Here is a 19,221-nt window from a genome sequence, read left to right as displayed (position 1 = left end):
AACAACAATTACACATTAATATAATAACTCCAACAGCTACTTTCATTAATCCTTTGTCTTCAGAGTTAATCACTGCTATATTTATATCGTTTTTTCAATGTTTTAGAGCCTGCTTAGCTATAATATCCACCTCCTCATTACCCTCTACTCCAACATGAGCTGGTCCCTATGAGAATTATTTCTGTTAAAATGTCTTTCCATGATGATTTTCCACTCAATAAAAGTACTGAATGTGAATCAGGGCAACACTTAGTTTTTCTATTCACTGTAGAGAAGTTAACAACAATAAAAGAACTATGAAATAAATAAGAACATAAATATATATTTACTGAAATATCTGCAGATGATACAATGACCCCTTCAGACTTAGGGATGTTTTCATGATGAGATTCACCTTTCAGTACAGAATAAATAGTACAGTTCAAGTAGAAACTGCTCCTTTAAATACAAAAAAACACAACTGAGAAAGACACACACTCAAGCATTAAATAAATACTCAGACACTGAATTTATTTATTTCAGTTTATTTTCATAGCACAACTAAATTGTGCTAAAGGAATTAAAGCAGCTGTACAGAAGTTTAAAGTTGAGTTTATAAAAATAAAGTTTAAAGGTGAGTTTCTATTTATCTCTAATGAGCAAGCCTCAGGTGACAGTGGCAAGGAAAAACTCCCTGAGATGATATGAGGAAGAAACCTTGAGAGGAAGCAGGCTCAGAAGGGAATCTCATCCTCATTTGGGTGACACTGAGGGAGATGTACACTGATCTCCTCATCATGGCACCTGTTAGTGGGTGGGATATATTAGGAGGCAAGTGAACATTTTGTCCTCAAAGTTGATGTTAGAAGCAGGAAAAATCGGCAAGTGTAAGGATTTGAGTGAGTTTGACAAGGGCCAAATTGGATCAGAGCATCTCCAAAACTGCAGCTCTTGTGAGGTGTTCCTGGTCTGCAGTGGTCAGTATCTATCATAAATGGTCCAAGGAAGGAAAAAAGTGCCCAAAGTGTTCCAAAAGCGCCAAAAATGAGCATGTGAGCATCAGAACTGGACCAATGGAAGAAGGTGGTCTGGTCTGATGAATCATGTTTTATTTTACACCACGTGGATGGCCACGTTTGTGTGCGTTGCTTAACTGGGGAACACACAGCACCAGGATGCACTATGGGAAGAAGGCAAGCCGGCAGAGGCAGTGTCATGCTTTGGGGAATGTTCTACTGGGAAACCTTGGGTCCTGCCATCCATGTGGATGTTACATTGACATGTACCACCTACCTAAGCATTGTTGCAGACCATGTACACCCTTTCATGGAAACTGTATTCCCTGATGGCTGTGGTCTCTTTCAGCAGGATAATGTGCTGTGCCACAAAGGAAAAACAGTTCAGGAATGGTTTGATGAGCACAACAATGAGTTTGAGGTGTTGACTTGGCCTCCAGTTTCCCCAGATCTCAATCCAATCGAGCATCTGTGAGATGTGCTGAACAAAGAAATCTGATCCATGGAGGCCCCACCTCGCAACTTAGAGGACTAAAAGGATCTGCTGCTAACATCTTGGTGCCAGATACCACAGCACACCTTCAGTGGAGTCCATGCCTCGACAGGTCAGGGCTATTTTGGCAGCAAAAGGGGGACCAACACAATATTAGGCAGGTGGTCATAATTTTATGGCTGATCAGTGTATAACTCGCCTGTACAGTATTATTACAGTTTATAATCAGGAAGTATTGTGCAACCAAGAGCTCTTGAGGAACTAATATGTCAGTATAGTTTCTGAGCTCATTATTGACATAGCACTAATTGCTTCCTGCTGGAAACTGACTGGGTCACAGGCTGTCCATCCAGATCTATCCCCAGAGAGAAAAATATTATGTAGCTTTGATCATGTGACATATTTTATCTGGAATTTGCCTGGGAACCGAATTCAGCTGAAAGAGAAGTTCTGTATATCTTGTCAGAACATCAGCAATACATCTCACGGTCACCCAGTAAATCCCAGCCGCTTTCTAGACTCCTGCATGTAGGTAGTCACATCCAGCTTCTTTCTGCGCACATAACTGGGCAGCTGAACTCCTGATTTATCCTGTACTTGGTAACTCGGTCTAATGACTCCAAACACAGGTCCGCGTCCTCCACCAATGCCCACCTTTGAGGCCTTGTGCAGGATGGAGGTGTTCCTCTGACCCTTCCTAGCTGTCTCTATCACATCCTTGGCATAAGTCTGAAACTGCTTCTCTTCCTCTGCAATAAGCTGTGCATTCCTCACTTTACATTCCTGCTTCTGTTTTTCCCTGAGCTGCTTCTTCGCATGCTTCTCATTCTAGATGCCAACAAAAGTGGAGTTTGTAGTTATGTTAAATAAAGTCTATAGAAATGTAAAGTTAAATAAAGTCCTGATATAAAACTAGAGAAAAAATGAGCTGACTGACCATCTGATGGACATACAAGTCTTTTTCTGGGCCTTGAATTTCTGAGTTTGATGGTAAAGGAAATCTGCTGCTTTGTTTGCTTTAAGCGTCTCAGCAGCCTCCTGCTTCTCCTTCTGTTTCTTGCGCTTCAGCTCTTTATGCTAAAATGGTATAATTGGAGACAAAAATACATTTAAATGCACCAAAAAATACCCAAGTAACAGAAACCATTTAAAAAGTGTGAACCTTTGAAACATTAAAGGTAAAATATTGTCTTGCTTTGACTCCTTATAGTTGAACATATTCCCAAAACTGGAATTTACCACAGCTTCTCTGTGTTCAGCAATACTCCTCAACACAGCAGCTTCCTTCTTCTCCTTCTGGCCTCAACAACAAGCTTCCATTTCTATTCTTCCATCTCCTGTTTCTTGGCGTTAGGCGCTTGGAAGATTTTCTTATTGGCCAACTCTTCCTGATTAAAGATAAAAAACATACAGGAGATTAGACTTATTTTAGTGCAATCTAGAGGTCTATACATTGACAAAAATCCATCACTATATTCAATTAAATAACATGAGAACATGCAAACGGAGAGCACACAGGGCAGAGGAGGGAATTGAACCCAACCCTGTAGGTTATTTTTTAGATTTGATCAAATCACATTTCATAAAATGACCATTTTTTCCCCTGAAAACTGAGATACAGCTTCTGCACATTTTCTACTTGCTGCCCCCAAGTTTGAGAAGTAATTACTTTAAAAGCCTTCTTGTTCTTTCTCTTCTCCTCTTGCTTCTTCTGCCTGAGCATGGTTTGTTCCATTTCATAAAGCTCTTGGAAATGCTAGAGTTCTGCGTTTTTCTTCTTCTCCATCATCTCCATCATCATCTTAACCCTAATAAACAAGGACACAGTTATAGCACACATGCTCCTCACTGAGCAAAACAGAGGTAACATGTTAGCTCTCATTTAAATCAAAGCAAAATTTTGTGGTTTCTCAACTACTTTGTTACACCAGAAACTAATGGCTATAATACTGTGCATATGTTGGTTAATCTGATACGTTACTGTTGTTTCAAAAACTCAGCATGAGCCAGGCGCTTCTGCTTCCTCTCCTCAGCTTTCTCTCGCTGCTCCTGTAAAGCCAGCTCCGTGTTTCGTGGCCAAGATCTCGTCTTCTTCTTTTTTAGCCTCAATTTCTTTTCTTTTTTTCAGCTCAATCTGAGCCTCCCTCTCTTTCAGGACTTCAGTCATCCTCACAGCACTCTGGGGGAGAAATGATTTCAACAATAACAAAATGAACACAATATTTATGTGAAGGAAATCACAAAGAATATGATGCTGCATACAGTATATATGATGAAAAACAAGACACGAAATCCTATTAACAATATTCCTATACTAAAATAAAATCCTTTCACTGTCTGTCTGGAAGAACTGCAGGGTTTTGGCCCTCTCTATTGCTTCCTTTCTTTTCATCGCTTGAAACTCTGCTTCCTCCAAGTCGAGCTGCTTCAACTTCTCCTTTTCAATTTCCTTTTGCCGCTGTGCCTATTCTATAAACTATGATCACTATAAGTGATCTAATCTGGCCAAGTCTATGCATACATATTTAAGTCAGTAAACATGCTAGCATGTGTCTATTCACTCACCTTTTCTAATTGTGCCTTTTCTCCGGACAAACTGCCCCACAGACACAGAAGCTTCTGTCTTTTTCTTTTCCTCTGACATTTTGCTTTTTCTCGATGTAAATCTCTGTACTGATGGTTTTACACTCATCTCCATTAAACATTCAGTTTACACTGAGCACTCGATCAATGTTTGGAGTGTTTAATCCCCGTGATGTGTTCAATGACGTACAAAATTCTCAGGTGTTCTATGTATCTATACATGTTCTATCTATGTTCTGGGTATCTGACGTCATCTTCTTCTTAGAAAAAAATAAAAATAAAAATGGGCAATATCATGAACCCCTGGGTTTGGGAGTGTTGTTCACTTCACCAGTGAAATGAGCAAAGAGGATTATTATTATTATTAGTAGTAGTAATAGTAGTAGTAGTAGTAGTTATTAAACATAGACAAAAGTAATAAAAAAAATTAAGACAATTTTTGGTTGCCAGAACATACATTTTTTAAGTTTGTTTTTGTTTTCCCAGGAAAGTTTTCTTCACAGAAATAGAATGTTGTTTTCATGTTTTTGCAGGACGCTCCCCTAACCTCACCTCATTATTTATTTTACATATTCACATATTCAAATATTTCAAGTCATAATCAAATAATCAGTCAAAATATATAAGCAGCACACAATCCATGTTTTTATTGATCACTTGTTTAATTGTGTACACAAAATGACAAGAATCTTTGACAGTCAAAACAGTGTAAGTTAATACATTAAAAATATATACACACTTGTGCTCAAAAGTTTGCATACCTTGGGAGAATTTGCAAGATGTGTAAAACTTTTTTAAAGAAAACATGAGTGAGAAGGCAAACCAAATTTATTTTCTTTCTTATAGGACTCAAGATCATATGTAAGGCATGACAGAAATGCACAATCAAACACAACATGACAATAAAGAAAATGAGGAAATAATCCCTGTTCAAGAGTTTGCATACCTTTAGTTCTTAATATCGTGTATTGCCCTCTTTATCATCAATGATGGCATGCAGTCTTTTGTAATAATTGTGCATGAGGTCCTTATTTCTCTCAGGTGGTATAGCTGTCCATTCTTCTTGGCAAAATGCCTCCAGTTCCTGTAAATGTTTTGGTTGTCTTGCCCTAACTGCACGTTTGAGATCTCTCCAAAGTGGCTGAATAATATTGAGGTCAGGAGTCTGTGATGGCCACTCCAGAACCTTCACCTTTTTTGCTGTAGCCATTGGAAGGTCAACTTCACCTTGTGCTTTGGATCATGTTGGAACATCTAAGAGCATCCCATGTGCAGCTTTCCTGCTGTAGAATGCAAATTGTCTGCCAGTATTTTCTGATAACATGCTGCATTCATCTTGTCATTAATTTTGACTAACTTCCTGTGCCACTGGAGCTCACACAGCCCTAAATCATAAGAGATCACTTTTCACCATAAGCCTTGTTGACTCCTCTCCAAACATAGCGTTTATGGTTGTGACTATAAAGTTTAATTTTGATCTCATCACTCCAAATGACTCTGCTCCAGAAGCTGTGAGGCTTGTCTAGCTGTTGTCTGGTGTACTGAAAGCGGGCCTTTTTGTAGCATGGGCAGAGTAACGGCTTTCTCCTGGGATTTTCTTTGCATCCTGAACAAATCTTCTGGCAGTAGTTGGTGAAATCTTTCTTGGTCTACCTGACTGAGTCTTAGTATCAACAGAAGCTCTGATTTTCTACCTCTTTATCAGAGTTTGAACAGTACTGACTGGCATTTTCAAGTGTTGAGATCTTTTTATATCCTTTTCCTGTTTTATAAATGTTTATAATGTGGCCCAACATTCAAGGATATGTAAAATTTTGATCAGAGTTGTTTAGATGATTTCAGTTATCATTAGGTTTTGGGAAGGAGTCAAACAACTATGTGATAATTAATGACTTCATGTGACCATTATCCTTACATAAGAAAAGAATCTTTTGCATTATCCGTCATATTTTCCAAATAAATGTCAATGTTTAACAATTTCTTTCAGGGTATGCAAACTTTTGAGCACAACTGTATTACAATAACAATTTCTGACAATAAAAAATATGCAACTATATAATCAGGTTAATGTCTTCCAGCACCGTCATCTGCAAATTTAACTAAGAAATAAGTCACATGGACATTAGATAAGATTCAGATGAACAATTAAATACATAAACGTCTACTATATAAACCTTTACTATCATGAAGCACGACCGCGAGCAACAGCAATGAAATCTATATCTTCTTAAAAATGAAAATAGAAACCATCTTCTTAAACGTTTCCAAGGAAGTAGAAAACATTATAAACTCTTGTCATTATTTAAAACCTGCTGTGGTATACAATGAGAAAATATGTTTTCATCCCTCAACAGAATGATTTATTTTAGTAAACAATCAATTATTACAATATATTTAAATTCATTTAATCATCATTTATTTAGATCATTAAGAGCATTTATCACTGCTCTTAGGTGTAAATAAACAAATCATTTAGTTTATCTGTTCAACTTGTTTGTGAATTATGTGTGGTTGTAAAATATCAAAATAACATGCGATATGGAAGAACAGTAACTGAAAGTTAAATGTAGGTCTGTTGATGGCTAATTATGTGAAGATGTTCATACTTGACAAGCCACAAAGCTTCTTGGAGAATGTCCTTTGGACAGATGAAACAAAAACGTGAGCTTTTTGGCAAGTCACATCAGCTCTATGTTCACATGTGCAAAATGAAGCATACTGTGAAACATGGAGGCAGCTGTGCAGGGTACAATGAAATCTCAAGACCATCAAGGCATTCTGGAGTGAAATGTGCTGCCTAGTGTCAGAAAGCTGTTCTCAGTCATGGGTCCTTCAACAGAATAAAAACACACAGCTAAAAACACCCAAGAATGGCTAAGAACAAAACATTGGACTATTCTGAAGTGGCCCTGAATATGAGCCCTGATCTAAACCCTATTGAACATCTGTGGAAAGAGCTGAAACATGCAGTCTGGAGAAGACACCCTTCAAACCTGAGACAGCTGGAGCAGTTTGCTCACGAGGAGTGGGGCAAAATACCTGTGGACAGGTGCAGAAGTCTCACTGAGAGTTACAGAAATCGCTTGATTGCAGTGCTTTTGTGCAACAAAATATTATGTTTCAAATTATGTTGTACAGTTTATACAGTTTTTGTGAACATACCTGTATGTGTGAGTGCAATGACAAACTGCTGTGTACTCCACTGTACATTGAACATACAAAAGACACAAGATAGTTAAGTTTAGCATTTGTCACATCCATGTATAGTTGGAGTGTATGTGGCTAATCATTTGATGGTTTATGTGGAGTTGAGAGACAAAAAAAAAATTTTCTGAGAAAAGTGTTTACTTTTGCTAAATAAGTGTGTGTGTGTGTGTGTGTGTTACAGAGATCATAAACATGAAAAACACTGAGATTTGATCTCATGACTTTCCAATCATATGTCTAATGTCTTAACCAGTAAAATTTGCAGTTGCACAACATTTCTGAGTGAACTGTAATGTGAATTTCATTTAGAGTTTCTGTTCTTTGGGCTTTCACCATAAAACTGCTGGATTTTTACAGTATGAAAGTGCTGAATATACAAATATGCTGTATTATTTACATTATACGATGAATTCATTATATGGATTTATTTATTTGTTGTTTTTTTTACTGAAATTTGCAAAATGCTTGTATTATATACAATAAACATTTTCTTCTGTAATTACTGGATGTTTTGTCCATTTCATTTTTGATGAATGGGTGAAAGTTTAAAACATATGTCTAAGCAATTGAGAAAAACTATAATTTAAAAGAATTTCCAACAGCAGTCTTGCCCTGCTTTCAGCCTGAGAAATCTGCACACTTTTACATACAGTGTAAACTGATCTGTGGTTGATGGTAGAGCCCATAGGTACCAGGATTCTACAATCTACTTAGTGCTTAGCTATGAAAATAAGACCAACACTTACCATCTGAGGAGACTTCAGTTTCACACTAAAATCTACTTGGCTTTTTGTCTGTCCTCTTTTTATTTGTTGTGTCCTGACTTTCAATATTTGAGGTCTCAGAACAATCCCTGGATTTTAATTAGTAAGTTAATGTTACTTTAAAGCTTATTAAATACAAAAGCAGACTTTAGTGGTTTCCTCAAACTGAGTGGTTGGAATAATTTCCACTGTATTATCATCTGCAAATTCCACCAATGAAAATTATTTTGTCTCCATCTGTTTAGAGATAAAACAAACAAACAAATTAGTAGATTAATTAATTAATACAACAAATACATGCATTCAACAACTTATTTCTTATGATAAAAGGTTTGGATTACTGTCCTCTTTGGCCTACCTGTTTGCCATGAGGGAGAAATGACAAATCAGGAGATTGGTACAATGATGTTTTTTTCCACCATTATGTCAGTTCTTCTCAGCTGTCAACAATATGGGTCTCTGGAATATGGTTCAGATTTTTCAAAAACCTTGCACAATAGCATTGAGGAACCCGACTCATCCAACTCCTCTCTCTCTTCTACGGCCTCACAATATTTTCCTTCCCTGAGAATTAAAGCATTGTTTGGTCTTGTGATTTTGGACAAACACTTGGCTACTTGAATAAGCGGCTGCAAGGGAGTAACTTTGGTTTGAGAAGGGGGGGCACAAAATGGAGGAAAATATTTTTGATTTAAATCCCATTTCCTGCATTTACATACATTTAGGGACTATAATGCCACAAAATTCAGGAAATAATTAAGTTGATTATGATGATAAATTCTGCCAAAAACAATAGTGGGCTACTAAACATGTACTAAAAATGTTCACCATTTATGTTTTGTGTGTGAATAAAATGTGAGACTCAATTTCCTCTGCTAAACAAACTTTTATTTTAAACTAACCGCTGTACCTGAAAATGTAAAATTAATCATTTGTTGCACAGGACGTTTGTCGGAGACACATCCACCAAACCGCAGGGGTTTAGAATAGAAAAAGCAGAAGCTTTATGAACTGTGTGCTGAATCACTATTTTGTAATATCAATTTCAGATAGACAGCAGCAACATTAATATGTAATTATATGAAAATGTTGATCATTACTACTACTACTAATAATAATTGTCTTTCATGCATAAACAACCACCCTTAGTAAATGAAGAAATTAAAATATTTACGTTCCTGGTACTAATTTTCTGTGCAGCACAAATACCTAAAGTAGATCATTTTTATGCCTTCAACACTGTATTATAGCAGGGTAGGACTAAACATCTGTAATCCTTACTTCTGTAATCCAAAGGATGGAAAATTGATAACACAATAGATACAGGTACACAGGATGGAAGATTCTCACAAACAATAAAAAAAATTTAACTTTGATATAAAGAACATTTTTCATTGTCCTCCATCTGTCCATTCAATCCCATCTCTCCATGTATCCTAACTGTCCACCTCATCTGTCCTCTGATATGAAAACGAGTTATGATCATATTGAGTCTAACATTAAACTAGCATCCAGAGTCTGCTTGTCATACATTGCTGACAATGCGCGGTTTAACGTCAGCTCGTTTTCTTGCCCCCATCCGACTAAAAAAGGTCAGAGATAAAGCACCTGCACCATGGTACAATAGTCATACTCACTCCCTCAAGAGAGCAACCCGTAACCTCAAGCGAAAGTGGAGAAAAAACCAAATTAGAAGTTTTTAGAATTGCGTTTAAAGACAGTTTGTCCAGCTATAGACAGGCTCTAAAAGCTGCTAGGGCTGAGCATCTGAGCAAACTGATAGAAATAAACCAAAACAATCCCAGATTCTTATTCAGTACAGTGCCTAGACTAACAAAACAGATCAGAACTGAAACAAATCAGATTTCTGGAGAGAGTATTTCAGCACAGTTTAGTAGTGAGGACTATGATTTTCTTCACTGAAAAAATTAGTATTAGGAACAAAAAATTGGATGTTCAACCTTTGACAGCATCCGGTGATCCAGACCAGCCTAAAGCTCCACATTTAAAGCTACAATGCTTTACCAGTATAGGGCAGGAAGAGCTACTTAAACTTATCACCACGGCTACATCAACAACGTGTTTGCTAGATCCAATTCCAACTAGATTGCTGAAAGAAGTGATACATGCAGCTGGAGAGCCTCTTCTCAATATTATTAACTCCTCATTATATCTAGGTCATGTCCCAAAATCTCTCAAGTTAGCAGTTATTAAGCCTCTTCTTAAAAAACCGAAACTAGACCCTAATGAAATATCAAATTACAGACCGATTTCAAACCTTCCGTTTATATCAAAAATACTAGAAAAAGTGGTGTCAGCTCAATTATGCTCCTTCCTACAAGAAAACAATATCCTTGAAGAATTTCAGTCAGGTTTTAGGCCCCATCATAGTACAGAAACTGCACTAGTTAAAATCACTAATGACTTGCTTTTAGCTTCGGAACAAGGCTGCATCTCAATTTTAGTCCTGCTTGATCTTCGTGCTGCATTCGACACTATAGATCATAACATTCTCGTGGATCGCCTACAAAATCACATAGGTATGCAGGGACAGGCATTAAAATGGTTTAGATCCTACCTGTCTGATCGATACCACTTAGTAGATTTAAATGGAGAACTGTCCAGTGTAGTGCCAGTGAAATATGGGGTCCCACAAGGATCAGTTTTAGGACCTCTGCTTTTCTCGGTATACATGCTTCCATTGGGTAACATCATTAGAAGGCATGGGATTAGTTTCCATTGTTATGCCGATGATACCCAGTTATATATCTCATCAAAACCAGATGAAATATCTAATTTTTCTAGATTAACTGAGTGTGTTCAAGATATTAAAGATTGGATGACTGATAATTTTCTATTACTAAACTCTGATAAGACAGAGATATTACTTATTGGTCCAAAAACCAGTACACAGAAGCTCTCACAATTCAGCTTGCATTTAGAAGGATGTACTATTACTACTAGCTCAACAGTGAAAGACCTGGGCGTAATATTAGACAGCAACTTGTCCTTTGAAAATCATATTTCCAATATTACAAAAACAGCCTTCTTCCATCTTAGAAATATTGCCAACCTTAGGAACATTTTATCTGTATCTGATGCAGAAAAGTTAGTTCATGCAATTCATGACCTCCAGACTGGACTATTGTAATGCATTACTAGGTGGTTGTCCTGCATCTTCAATAAACAAGCTACAGTTAGTCCAGAATGCAGCCGCCAGAGTTCTTACCAGGTCAAGAAAATATGATCCCCCATATAACCCCAATATTATCATCCCTGCACTGGCTACCTGTTAAACTTAGAATTGACTATAAATTAGCACTACTTACGTTCAAGGCTTTAAATGGTTTACCTCCCACGTGTCTAGCCAGTCTTCTAACACGTTACAATCCACCACGCTCTTTAAGATCACAAAACTCCGGACTTCTGGTAGTTCCCAGAATATCAAAGTCCACAAAAGGGGGGTTTTTGTATTTAGCTCCTAAACTTTGGAATAGCCTTCCTGACAGTCTTCGGGGCTCAGACACAGTCTCCCAGTTTAAATGTAGACTAAAGACTTATCTCTTTAGCCTGGCATACACATAATACATCCCATAACCTTGTGCTCCAGTACATCTGATTAAATGTATATTATCATCTAGTGCTGCTAATATTATGAACAGCAGCTACGCTAATTCTGTTCCATTGTTTCCCTTCTTCTACCCATCCCGATGTGGGATCACATACTCAACAACAGTACAGTAGTTCAAGGCAAGGCAGCATTAGGACTGATTCACTCACTGATCAGTCATGATGCTCTCTGAAAGGTTTTGCAAGCTTTATGACGATGATTGAGTTTAAGTTAATTCGACTAGAAAATATTAGAATAAAATATTATACTGTACTTTAGAAAGTGGTGAGTTATTTTAGAAAATGTAGGGAAAAAAGATTACTTGAGATAGTATGAAATGATCCCAATAATATCAGATTGTCCTATTAAACAATAAAGATCCTGTTTTAACAGACCCATGAGCCATGATTCAAAATTTGCAAGCCATAAAGAAAGGAGAGCAAAATTTCTTATAAAATTGTGCCACTGGCCTGCGATTAGGCAACTTTCCAGTGTGTGTGTGTGTGTATGTGTGTTTAATGATTACCTTCATTACTGATAATAAACCCACATTGAATATTGGATCTCTACAACATTTTCAGTGTGATTGGCAGCAGTTATAGAAATCTCTGGATCTGTCCTGGAGGGATGAACATGATTCTTCTTTCATTTTTTGTTTTGATGATGCTGATACAGTGCACTGTACAAAATATCACAATCTCCAATAGTCACAGAGAAGGCCAGAGCATATTATTTACATCATTTTTATACTCATTAAACCACTCAGTGATCCCTCATGCCCTGTAGATATGGATATTGTCATGCTGTAAGATCAGAATAAAATGTTTCATTATAGACATACATATATACACACATTACATACAGTAAATATAATATGTGTTTTTAGGAGAAGCAGTCTCGTCTGGTCAGACATTTTCATTTCCATGGTTGGCCAGAGATTGGAATCTCATCGGATGGAAAAGGAATGATTGATCTGATTGCTGCAGTGCAGAAACAACAACAGCAGTCTGGCAACCCCCCTATAGTGGTGCACTGCAGGTACACATACACACCCACTCACACAGATAGATGAAGACTCCTCCTTAGCATTACATGCTAAGATTACAGAGTATTACACAGATCTTAAATTATTACACAGTAGAGGTGTATCTAAAGGGCAGGCCAGGAAGTTGGGGTGTCCGGCAACGAGGGTGCAGCTCCAGTATCATTAACTTACAGAGCATTTAACTTACATGGCTGTAGTGAAGACAGGAGAGGATGGGAACAGAAAGAGACTTCCTACGACACTGACTTGTGTTTACCACTGACTCAAAAATCATGAGCAGTAGACTGACCCTTTCTCTGGTCAGCATGATATCTCATGTAGAAAAGGTGGGGAACAGCTTGGCACTAAGCAGAGGGAGGGTTGAAGGCCTTATCCTATTATTTACATTACTATGATGACCAGTTAATGATAATTACCTCATTTTTTTTATTTATACCACACCCCAGTAACTGTATAGTGTATTGTAAGACCTTCATCTTGTTTTATCACTTCAGTGTGGAGCTCCATTCTTTTCTACCATTGTGGGTGTGCTTGTGTTTTTAGATTATATATCATATTATACAATTCATAAATACATTACATGATACAAAATGTTATTTTTAAACATTTTAGTTAAACATTTTAAACTATTTAAAGGTTGTGAAATGCTTTAAAAAGGATCTGTATATAAGTGAAAAATTCATTTTGTGTTGATTTTTAAAGGGAAATTATACAGACATACTGATGACTAAAAATAATCAGAATGAGACTGAAATAGGAACAAATATAAATATTTATTAAAATAAAGCATATAAGCACTATACAGATATAAGTTTATTTACAATCAATTCTATTTATCTATTTATGAACTATAGGGTATTTATGGGAATGGGGGAGTGGGACAGGAATAGAGGGATAGATTAATAAGGGATGATTTTTAAGGGAAAGGGGATCTGAAGATTTAGGGTTAAGCCCTTCTTCAGTCCTGGGGTTCACTGTACAACCTGTAAGAAAGAAAAAAAGATTTTTAAAATATTACATTAATCTAAAATAGAAATAAAATTAATTCATACTCACGTGTGGAGAGCCTGAGCAATGTAGGAAAAAGAAGTGAGAGAAAAGAAGAAATATGAAATGAAAGAGAGGAAGAAAAGATGAAAAGGACAAAGGGAAAGACATTGCTCAGAGCTTCTCCAAAATGTTCATCATCTGCTGGACGTCCTGCATGACGACAATCTGAACTATGGAGGCTAAGGCTGCTGGGTTGCTGTAGAGCTCCAGAGGCTGAGTGAACAGTACTTCAAATATCTGTGTAAGGTGATCCTATTGACAAATCACACACATATTCAACATAGTGTCACTGAGTTTAAGGTACAATCCTGAGAATTTGTGTATCGTGGCATCAGAAGATATTGGAACACTTACAATAAGCACTTTGAAGTACAGCTCTGCTGCAGGCTCCCACACGTCTATATCCCACATGCTGATGAGCTGAAGCACGCGCTCCAAGAATCCTCCCTTAAACTTTAGAAAAGAAAGACAACAGGCTTCATTAATGCCATGTCTTATCAGGATTAAAAAATAAGGGAAAATGAGATAAAATAGACCATGTTCTGAAACTTAAATCTCCTGATAAGACACTTACTAGCTGAGGTGTTGAGCCATTTTTAAAACAGCCGAAGAGAATCAGCTCATAAAAAACATCCAGGAAGTTGTAGTGGTAGACCTGCACATAGGAGTAAAGGTACAAAAAGAAATTAGCTTCACATATTGAAGTTCAGTTTTCTATATTATCAAAATCTTTTCTGTTTAAACATCTGTCATTTCACACAGGCGTTTATTAGCTTACATCTGGCCCGGAGAGCTCTGCTTTAATCGAATCCTGATATGAAGGCGTCCTCAGGAATCGAATCAGGGCCTCGTATGCCAACTGCACACCAACTACATCCTGTTCAAACAAACAAGAAAATCTCTGTAACTCACTTTGGCTATGACTGAGTAACTGAAAGTATTTTCATCACAAAAATCAAACAGTCTTTCATCATTCTGAAGTTACCTGGTTGTTAGCTGCTGCCAGTCGCATGGCAATCCTTTTTCCCACCATGAACAAGAAGTCCTGGTTGTGGACGCTGGCAAGCAGAGTCTGAATATAAGACAGCACACAATATACGTTAAAGCAGAGAGGACTTTACCTGCGCAATAACAGCAGCTGAAGAAAGGTTTTACTCACAGCAAACGCCTCACGGACAGCGGGCACCTTCAGGCCGATGTCAGTCACCCCTCTTTCTGAAAGATGGCAGCTAAGAAAGAAGAGATTTAAATGCTTAGTGTATGTTAAACATACAATACACTGTTACATCAATAAACAGTGAATAGGATCGTACCAAATAAAGGGCACCTCCATCTCCACCTCCTCTTCATTCTCCTGCAAGCCGAATCATTAAATCATTAAAACTCACATAGTAAATAGAATAAGGGGAATAGCAACATATGTAGATACACATCAGATCTGAAACTCTGAATTACCTCAGAGTCGTCCTGGTCATACTCCCAGGTGGAGGTGCACATCTGCCCATCTCCAGCCACATACAGGTAATCGCAGGTTACCGTTTTAACGGTTTTGTGCTGAGTAAAAAAATATATAATGTCACTACAGACAAATAAAAGTACATCTGACAAAATTCCAAAAGTTACTAACTACAATATACACTTCATGACAGTGCAATATATTTACCGTGTTGTAATGTGGCACGATGAACGATGTCTCCACTCGGTTACAGGAGATGAACTCTGTAACCCTCCCAGATTCAGACTTAAAAAAACAATTTAAAGTGAACACAATTAGTCACTGCAATTAGCAAAAGTTTCCTAATGCCACAACGAATAATCCCTTACCTGTATGCCAGTGAAACAGTCCTCTATGGTGGTATGATAAGGGAATCCCTGCAAATGACAAATAGCTGGAACTCAAGATCTATTTGACAAACGTGAGCATCTAATAATCATCAAGGTCAATTCTCTTCCTCAGAATAATCAAGTCTGTGATTACCATGTGAGTCAAGCAGTGTGTTGTGGTGGTTTTAAACCAGCAAAGCCGACTCTGTGGGCCCCTTATCATCCCCAAGAAGTAGGACTTTACGTCCACTGACTAGAAATAGAGAAACAAAACTAGACATCAGAACTTGTAAAGAAGGGTGTTTGTGTGTTTGTGTCTCAGTTGCTGCACTGTAGAATACCTTAAACTGGGAGATGGAGGGGTCTGAAGAGAGGAACTGTATGTTTCGGCAGGCACTGATCAGCTCACCAGCATCGAGTGGCTGTGAAAAGTAAAGCAGGAAGATCGTGAGTGCTTCTGATCATAGCAGTTTCATAATAATATTCTTTTCCTTAAAGCTCTGGTTACCAGAAAAACAGGTGAAGGGTCTTGGTCTTCTTCTGTGGGCAGCAGCTCAACAGTTGGCTCAACAACCTTAAAACACACAAACAAATTTAGTCACTGCAATTACCATAATCTTACAATGCCACAATGAATAGTCCCTTACCTGAATGCCAGTGAATCTCCCCTCATAGCTGGTATAATAAGGGAATCCCTGCAAATGACAATTTGATGAAATTCAAGATCCACATTTCAACAAAGTACTAAAAACCATGTCAATTCAATAATGTCCATTCTCTTCACCAGAGTAATAAAGACTGTGATTACCTCGAGAGTCAAGCAGCATGTCTCTGCGGTGTCAAACCAGTAGAGCCGACTCTCTGGACCCCTTCTCATTCCAACTATGTCCACTGGCTAGAAATGGAGAAACAAAACTAAACATTAGAACTTGTAAAGAAGGGTGTTTGTGTGTTTGTATCTCAGCTGCAGCACTGTAGAATACCCCAGACTGGGAGAGGGAGGAGTCTGCAGACACGCACTGGACGTCACGGCAGGCGCTGTTCGGCTCATCAGCATCGAGCGGCTGTGAAATGTAGAGCATGAAGATCATAAGTGCTTCTTATCAAATCAGATTCATACTAACATTATTTACAGTAAAGACAACCTTGTTAAATCTATTGATTGGTTTTAGTAAATAAATGAATGACTTTACCAGAATGACAGCTGAAGGTTCATCCTGAGGTTCGGGAGGCAGCAGCTGCAGGATTGGCTCAACGACCTTAACGTGCGCACACACACACACACTTAGACAGAAGTGGCCTACAGGTTTCAAATGAAGTTAAATATTACTACTTAACTGACACATACCTGGAGGACAGAGGGAGTATCTACTGATTCCCCCTGCACATCCACAGGCTCTGTAACAAAATCACTTTTATGTGACTCAGAATTCTGACTCTTCAATTACACAACATCAAACTTTCCTATTAATGATTAATAACCTGTCAAGTTTGATAATTAGTTAACTTGTGAAGAAACAGACAAATTGTAGCAGTCAGATTGTGTAAATTCACTGTACATGTGACCTGATTAAACTCTCTAAAACCTCCTGCCCCTGTCCACCACCCAAATCTATAAAAAATATTATACTGTGTAATTATTAAAACGGACTTCATCAAGCTAACTAGCTTCATACTCACTGTGATATTGTGTAAATAAAATGATTAGTGAAGTTCTCTAGGTAGATAACATACACCTGTAACCAAGCCCTTTAGGAGAGCTGATTAATCAGTAGTCTAAACATGATTTAGTGTAAAACCAGTAGTCAGGGTTGGTAAAAGTGACTTTTTAATGGGGATGAATGTTATATTGTAGAAATAAATGAAATTCTCCTTGTTCAAGCTCATCAACTCGGTTCAGGATTTTAGTGTCATTTAAACCAACAGCCAAGTTCGCTAGCAGCTTAACTAACATTAGGCTAAACATTATATTTATATTATATTTACCAATTCATTGTGTAATAATTACAACAGTTAGCCAGTTAGGTTCAGTTAGGTTCTCTAGAGCTTGAGAATATGATAAGTTGTAGATATGATTAGTCCAACTATTACAGTGTCATTTAAATCGGTAAAAATCGGCTAAAGTCTGTTAGCGCGCTAGCTGGAGAATCACAAGGCTAAGCATGATTTAGTGTAAAACCAGTAGCCAGGGCTGTTAAAAGTGACCTACTAACAGGGTAAATAATTCATTGTGGAAATAAAATACATTCTTGAACCAAGCTTAAGGACTTTATTGTGTAATTTAAACCAGTAGCCAAGTTCGCTAGCACGATAACTAGCATGAGGCTAATTGTTAGCAGTAGATGAGGTGGCTTGTTAGCTACATAACATTAGACTGTAACACTGTACCTTCTACTGGATTTATTGTAAAATCAGTGAGACATTAAAGTCACGAGGTAGGATAAAGCTCCTCCTACCTTGAGGAAGCTCAGTGTGGTCAGGAGGAGCTCTTTCTGTCCGGAGGCTGCGGTAAATGAAGTATCCCGCACCGGCAGACAGAGTGACCAGACCCGCAGCACAGGCGATCTCACCCAGAGTCCAGTTCTTCAGTCCCTGAAGAAATCCACGGAAAGACATGGTGTGGTCAGAAGTCCTTCGTCGATCGTAGAAGTCGCTGATTGTAGAGATGACTTGTAGAGTTGTCTTGTAGAGTTGTCTTGTAGAACTGTAGAGTTGTCTTGTAGAGTTGTCTTGTAGAGTTGTCTTGTAGAACTGTAGAGTTGTCTTGTAGAGTTGTCTTGTAGAGTTGTCTTGCAGAGCTGTAGAGTTGTCTTGTAGAGTTGTAGAGTTGTCTTGTGGAGTTGTAGAGTTGTAGAGTTGTGGTGATGGAGACGATGTTTATCCGATGTTTATCCGATGCCAGGCAGAAACTCAATGCAGGTTTTGAATGAAAACTATTGGATGAACGCGTCATCACCATGGAGACAGTTTAAATACAAATAAACAACTCTACAGCAGCGAAGACGCAGATGACGTCAAGGATGAAGAGATGCGACCGCACGTGCTGAGATGCGGATTGGGGTCACGGAGATGATGATGATGATGATTATTATTATTATTATTATTATTATTATTATTGGTTGCTGTTATCGTTATTAATGACTGTAATAAAAATTACTATTATGGTGTTCTTATTAACACACACTTTAATGCACTTATTTACTTTAATTACACTTATATATTAATATATACTTAATCCTTTAATAATTCACTTAATTAATAATAAACTTTACTTCTTTATTTCGTTATTTATTTTTTAATCTATTGGTTTATATGTTTACAACTTTAAATAAATATATTTCATTAGAAAAATAAAGAGAATTTGCTTGTTTTTTAATGATATTGATTAGTTTTGAAAACAGAATGCAAATGTAGATCTGTAGATACACATAGTTTTGTTGAAGGGTGAGTTTGAACGAGAAAAGAATAGATGAAGTTTGAAAGCTGAGGTTATTTGATGCTTTGTGTCAAAACAATGAAAGGTGATTATACAATTTAGTCCACATAGACTGTTGTTGCTGTAACTGTGTGAAGAGCTTTGTAAATGTGAACACAGTACTCATAAATGCAAGTCACTAAAAAATTCAACAATCCTTTTTCCCCATCTGCTG

At 37.5% G+C, this 19,221-nt stretch overlaps 1 pseudogene; it reads right to left on the bottom strand.

Moving 5' to 3' along the window:
- Nucleotides 1-1,977: 1,977 nt before the first annotated feature.
- On the bottom strand, nucleotides 1,978-18,187 carry LOC131346415 (cilia- and flagella- associated protein 210-like; annotated as a pseudogene).
- Nucleotides 18,188-19,221: the final 1,034 nt, after the last annotated feature.

Source organism: Hemibagrus wyckioides, linkage group LG26 (assembly GCF_019097595.1).
Source record: "Hemibagrus wyckioides isolate EC202008001 linkage group LG26, SWU_Hwy_1.0, whole genome shotgun sequence".
NCBI classification, from domain to species: domain Eukaryota; kingdom Metazoa; phylum Chordata; class Actinopteri; order Siluriformes; family Bagridae; genus Hemibagrus; species Hemibagrus wyckioides.
Note: the sequence above shows the minus strand (reverse complement) of the source record. Positions and strands in the feature narration are given on the sequence as shown.